Source organism: Solea senegalensis, linkage group LG15 (genome assembly GCF_019176455.1).
Source record: "Solea senegalensis isolate Sse05_10M linkage group LG15, IFAPA_SoseM_1, whole genome shotgun sequence".
Classification (NCBI taxonomy): domain Eukaryota; kingdom Metazoa; phylum Chordata; class Actinopteri; order Pleuronectiformes; family Soleidae; genus Solea; species Solea senegalensis.
Window position 1 is genome coordinate 6,470,720 of NC_058035.1, and position 6,000 is coordinate 6,476,719.

The window sequence follows — 6,000 nt, forward strand, 5'->3', positions numbered from 1 at the left end:
ACAACATATTATCATGGGTGGGGGAAGGACAGCTAAATAGCCATCAGTGGGGGCGGGGGCCATAAAGTCGCCCTCTGATAGATCGCCGGGGTGTGCATGAATGAAGAAGGTGTATGGGTTTTATAGGTGCGAGCAGAGTGAAGCGGCTAAGGAAGATAAATGGAAAGCAGGGACTTGTGGGTAGATGGAGGATATGATTGAGAGAGCAAACAGAAAAGTGCCAATGCACTGAGCAGACAGATGGATGGAGTCTGGTGGGCCGGAAACCGCCTCAGCCTCTACTCTGAAATGTGTTGTCCCATTAATGTCGCCAGAGGGTTGTTTTCATGCTGCCGAACAAAAAGTTGTACCCGTGACGCTGTCGGAGCTCATTCCTCCTCTCTACTGTGAGAGGCCAGAGCAGCAGGTACCTGATGTGATGATTCCCTCTCATAATGCTCCTCAGTGTGTCCCTCTGCTTTTTTTTTAAAAAAAAAATCAGGATCCTCTTTACAGCACCGCCTGCTCTGCTCTCCTGTCGAACTCACTGTCAGTGTAATTACTCTGACCATCTGTAAAGTGGCTGCGTGATCAGTGAGCTATGATACCAGTGGGGAATGAAAGAGATGAATGGGAGCGACAGCAATTCCACTTCATTGTATATATAAATTGTATGTACAAACAAGAGGCCGTCCACACGGAGACGGCGTTTTAGGGGAAAATCTCAAAATACTGGCCTCGCGTGTAGACCACAAATACACTACTTTAGGACATTTTCCCACCTCTCTCGTGCGCGCTGTGGTTCATTGTCTTCTGTTTGGCGATTGTTTGACAGTGTTACCAACTACTGTCAATGAAAAGTAACTAAAGTCAGCCTGAAAAGACGCTAGATATCACCAGAACACGTCCTGTCTTTAGATATTTCACACACGGGGGTGAAAAAAGTGTTGAATTTTTACTTGACTAAAGAAAAACAGTGTGTTTGTGTGTCAGTAAATACAGTTAGATGAATCTTACTCTTGCGGTATAAGTATTTAGGTTTATGACAGGAAGTCGTTGTTGCTTTTTCGGCAAAGAAAAAGATCATTTAAATTTCGTGCCGTTTCCGTCTGGGCGTGGCCTAAGTCTAACCACGGCAAGCGACGTGAAGAATGTCCAATAGACATACATGACATTCAAATCAGGCAACACAGGTATGAACTCAGCGATTCTAATTTACTGTGTCTAATCACTACTGGGTTTAGAATGGTGTGTGTTTCAGGGGTTATCTGTGTGTTTGCCGCCATTTGTGCATGTGTGTCCTATGGGTGTTGAATAAGTAATACAGAGGCGCCTAATGAAAGATAATGTCTAGTTAATGATCTGTCAAAACGAAGCGTTCGCTTATTGAAGAAGGGATCATCCCGAGCTTTAATTTCCACCCTGTGACTCAGACTGGAAGATGTTATTCCTTCATGTGTGCGTACGGTACACACAATATAAATATATATAGACACACACACACACACACACACACCGAAAAATAAAAAAAGCCTTTCAATGCTCAGCATATTTTGCTCAGGCTGAGCTCGGGTGCCAATGTGCTGTTTTGTTTGTGTGTGTACTGAGAAGTGCTGAAGCGTCTCATCAACCACTTCAGCTGCCTGCTGCGGATTAACAGAGGCGATGGAAACAGAACACAACCACCAAACCTCCCATAAATGGCCATCTAGCCAACAGCTGTGAAGGAAGGATTAGCCTCTGCTTTATTCACCACACATCATTGTCAAGAAAAGCTCTTACTGCTAATCTTGGCTGCGGCTTTTCACTCTCTCAGTGGGGACGAGCCTCTTCACAACACTCTTCTGAACACTGCGAGTAATGAGCGCTGATGTGGCCGCAAGTTAGGGTATAGACGCCTGGCTCGAGCTCGAACTGAGACAACTCACGATCAGCCACGAAATGAGAATGAACCACCAGACTGAAGGTCGAGTTTAGGAGAGCGCTCACACGTGTAAGTAAACGCAGAGAAGTCTCCTCGGCTCAAACTGAGATGTGGAAGTGGATAAGGTCTGATGAAAAAGGAGTTTCACACACACACACACACATACACACACACACACACAGCTACGAGCAGGGAAGAGCATAGTAGATAAAGAAGTCAGACATAGGTCAGGGTGCCCTTTAATGGGGCAGAGAAACAGAAATTGTTTTTTGGTTTGTTTTTGAAGTGGTGCTGATAAGAAATCAAGAGAGAGATCAGCTGAGCTTGCACGTGTGTGTCTCTGTGTGTGTGTGTGGTGTAATGTAATTGTAGATAAGTCACCTACTGTACGTCTGCAATGAACTAGTCAATTAGTCCATCAACTGAAATGTAATGGTAGTTCTAGTCTTGACAACCAAGCAAAGCACTAACACTACAGTTCTGCAGCTGTTGACACGGCCACCAAGAGCAATTGAGATTTAGATTGAGTGTCTTGCCAAAGTGTAGAAGATGACCTGTCTCGTCTACATGCCGATGTGTCCTTGGGTAAGACACTTAACTCCACGTTGCTCTGACGGCTGTGCCCGCAGCATGTGAATGGGTATAAAAGATGAGTGATAGAAAATGTGCTGCACATTGACGATTGAAAGTGTGAGTGAACGGGTGAATGGCAAAACTGTAGTGTAAAGCAGCTTTGAGTGGTCATCAAGACTAGAAAAGCGATCTATAAATACAGACCATTTACTTTCCTTCCCTCAACGCACATCAAGAGCTATGAAACCATTATCAGTTGCCGTAAGAAACATCTCTTAAATGAGGGAATGACCCATTACGCCGTTCATGAACATATTTAACGTAGTGTCAGCAGCCAGTGTTTCGTCTTGGGCTAACGAGGGCTGACGCTCAGGCTCTTGAACTTCTCCAGCAGAACTTGACACACTCAAACCACTATTTGATACACTTGTATTGTAACTAACTGTAACTAGGGCAAAAAGCACTGAAAATTATTCTTAGCCTGCATTAACAGAAATGTTTATCAAAATCCATTCTTAACTTTTTGAGTCATGCTGCTCAAAGACACAAGACATAAGCTCCTTGTTGAAGGTAATAATTGGTTATAGTCAAAATAACAAACACCTTTTCAGAGGAGGATTTTTTTTTTTGTAAACCCTTGGATAAAAAGAACCAGTCTGTAAAAATGAACCACTCAAAGAGAAGCAGCAATCCCACATAAGTGTTTCCTGATGACCGTGATACAAACAGATGGGTAAACAAAGCTGAAGAGAGCTGACAAAGAAGATAATGACAATCACTGTGGTATTCAGACCGACTATTAAGGACACACAATGGGTATAGGTTTAGTGGCGAATTGAAGCATGACGACTCTAATGAGGACAAATGGATGTTTGCAGAGTAGATGCAGGTCATCAAAACCATACCTCCACATACAGAAGCATTCAGACATGAAGCTGCACCTGAGATGTGGATAAACGACCAAACATGTCGATCAATGAAGCACATGGTGTTTTCATGCATGTGTGTAACCTTCTGCACTGTGTACGTACAATAAAATAAACTGTTCAGGGATTAGAATTAAAAATCATATCTTGATACACAGTATAGTCTGGGTTGTGTTTCCACCATTGTGTGTTTACATCCCACCAGAGTGCCACAACTAACCCTAACCCTGACCCACAACAACTAACCCTGACCTCATGGTTAAATATAATGAAGACACAACTGACCATTTTCGGGTAGTAAAACACTAAAATCATCATCAAGTCTGATTTTTTTTTTATCTGATCCAAGCACTACATGATTTTTTTTTTTTAAATCCGAGGCATTCATTTATATAATTGCTGTATATGCACCTCCAATTTGAGCATGAATCTAATTTGTAAACCACACACCTACAACAGTCTCGCTGCTCTATTGATTGAAACACGAGTGAGTACTGTAACTAATGTGCTCGGCCGCCTATAAAGCCTCCTGCTCTGTGCGTCTTCCCACTTAAGACTGGCATTTACTCAGCGCGGTCGATACTAGTATAAACTAGTGAAGTGCCGTCACTTTAATATATGTGATCCATGTCCCCAGTCAACACATGGGAATGCAAATAGATTCTCTGTCCATTGTCTGGATGCAAACGTCTGCCGCGAGGCTTACTTCTGTCCTTACATGCTGGCTGGCAATTTGTTGTATGTGTGTTGGCTAATGATGACGGACAGCTTGGTTGAGAGGTTTCATTGTATTGTATTGTAAAAAAAAATGTATTTTAAAAACACAATATATAAGTTGAGATCAATATCTAAATAATGTGACCATTGTTTATTGAACAAATTCCCCAAAGATTTCATTCATGCCAATTGTTTTGCTTTTGTCTAGCCTCGAACAGAATTGTCATTGGACTCTTTCTCCTTGTGCCTCCTGTGGAACAGAGCCAAGCTGTCTCCAGCATCCAGCTGCTTCCTCCCACAGTGCAGAGTAATCATCAAACACAGATGCTTCACTGGAGCTCGCACCACGTCTGTCAGCCACACGGACTGAAGAGCAGGATCGTGGGGTTTTGGTCCACATGCACACAGCCGTCACTGTATGGAGCTCAGGAAGCCGATGTCACGCAATCCCACCATGCAACGGTCGTAATCCAGACAAACGCCATATTGGCAGGAAGCGGCACTGTGCTAAATCATACATGTACATAACCTGCAGCATGAGTTTACATGCATGTTAAAAGTCCGACTGTAGTCAAACAATGATTTTGGTTTTGTCATGTTAACACGTTAGTCTGACTAAAATCTAGCTAGACTTAGTCGGACTAGCATACCCGGATAATGCGATTCATAGCCGGATTACTCCTGCATGTATACGCATAGTCGGACTGGAGTCGGACTTGGTGTTCTGCACATGCACCAAAATTTCCTCCTTACATATAAACTGCACTATTGCGGGAAACCGTATGGCATCAGCGTCTTTCTTAGTACAACACAGCAACATGTTCAATCTAATTTGTATCACAATTAACAACTGTCACACAATCACGCAATGGTCGTAATCCAAACAAACGTCACTGGATATAACCTTCTGCATGTATACCAGGCAACATGTCAGGCAAGTCATCTTACTGGCTGTATTGATAAAAAGTGATGGATAGATTGTCAGCGACAACAAAGCAGGAGAATATTTAATGCCAATTGGTTAGTGCTCTCAACAGTGACATAACTTCAATTTTGTCAAAATGAAACTGCGTCACTTAGCACCTAATCTGTAAAGCAGCAAGCGGTGCACAGTGGGTTGCCAAGTTTTATGCAACAAAACCAACAGATTGGGTGATGTGACTGGGGAATCAAAAGAAAGAAAAAAAAAAGAGTCCAAAATCCAGCCCAGTATCAGAAGAAAATACCCATCTATAAAACCATTCCCACTGCTATCAACAGCATTGCCATCATCACCAAATGCAATGTAACATCATTTTAACACCATCATTGTTCAGGGGCACCAGTTGGTAACATAAGAACTTTAATTCAAATATAGGCCTCTATAAATTGATATCACTCAAACAGTTTGCATGGAAAATGACAAAAAAAAAAGTGGCAAAATCACTCCATATATGTATATATACTTCAATTTGAAATATAACCTGCGCAAACACCTCAAAAGTAGTAGAATACCATGGTAAAATCACAGACAGGGGGGTACATTAAACAAACACTACACTACACTAAAAATGACAGTAAGGAAGCTTACAGTGGCTATGAACTACTTTGTAGCCAATTACTGTAGCAAGGATGTCTCAATTTCAACACAATTCTTCACTTTTAAAGTCACATCAGCAGGCAGCATGTTCTCCAAAGCAGGGGGTGTAAGAAGTAAAAGCATTTCATGTTCCCACCTACATGCAAAGAAAGTAGAAAAGACTGCAATTTGAATGCCTCTACAGTAGACACTGCACGCTGATTCACTGACTCATCTACATCCTCAGGTTTTAACTGTCCCTGCTTTTATGCAGACATTTTGATGCGTCACAGTGAGAAAACACGGGTCTAATGAGTAACATT